Source organism: Elephantulus edwardii, unplaced genomic scaffold, assembly GCF_000299155.1.
Source record: "Elephantulus edwardii isolate Elephantulus edwardi_28Jun2011 unplaced genomic scaffold, EleEdw1.0 scaffold00014, whole genome shotgun sequence".
Classification (NCBI taxonomy): Eukaryota; Metazoa; Chordata; class Mammalia; order Macroscelidea; family Macroscelididae; genus Elephantulus; species Elephantulus edwardii.
The window spans coordinates 13,129,313-13,130,186 of record NW_006399764.1 but is presented as its reverse complement, the minus strand read 5'-3'; the positions used below and the strand labels follow the sequence as shown (position 1 = coordinate 13,130,186).

The 874-nt window shown below is 40.5% G+C and overlaps 1 protein-coding gene across 1 annotated transcript in view; it reads right to left on the bottom strand.

The window, feature by feature from the left end:
- PLIN2 (perilipin 2) overlaps positions 1-874 on the bottom strand; it is an 11,131-nt gene that overhangs the window by 5,829 nt on the left and 4,428 nt on the right. The window lies entirely within an intron of this gene.

Genomic DNA, 874 nt, shown 5'->3' with positions numbered 1-874 from the left:
TCCCGATCCAGATACCAAATTCATTTTTCAAGGATATTGAAAGGGAAAATATAAAATTTATTTGGAAAAGCAAGAGACCTCAAATAAGCAAAGCACTTCTTAGAAACAAAAACAAGGTTGGAGGCATAGCACTCCCTGACCTCCAAACCTATTACACAGCAGTAATAACCAAAACAGCATGGTACTGGTACAACGACAGGAACATAGACTAATGGAACAGAATTGAGAAGCCAGAAATAGACCTAGCTATCCATGCTCAGCTGATCTTCAGTAAGGAAATCAAACCTATTGGATGGGAAAATTATTGTAATGGAGCGAGTCCCCAAAAAGATCACCGAGCCAATTAGCCGAATTAACAAAGTTTATTTCGAGTTTGAACCCGGGCTCCTGCCTGCTGACACAGCAGCATCCACCCGAGAGGCCCAAATTGATGTCTGCCCCTCCTTTTATACCTCTGCTACTCCCCTGCCCAACCATACACGCCATGATTGTCCATCCACAGTAGTTTGGGTATTTGTCCACCTTCAATTGGCTAGCCATAGCTCAGGGAAACAGTTTGGAAACCTCTTTGAATCTTATTCAGATTTACTTCAGATACAGGAAAGCGGAAAAATTCCTTGTGCTCTTACAAAGAAGAAGAATTCCACTTTATGGCAGTTGATCAATCAGGGTGGGATTTACTACAGGTGGGGGTTGTTTGTTTGCTAAAAACCACTCAAGCGGGTGGGGTAGGGTTAACTGTACTTGACCAAAACTGAGTTTCTGATAACTGGTCCTTTCAATCATAACCTCTTCAACAAATGGTACTGGCAAAACAAGTATTTTTAAATGTAAAAAAGTAAACATGTATACTTTATGCATACCTAAAAAAAAA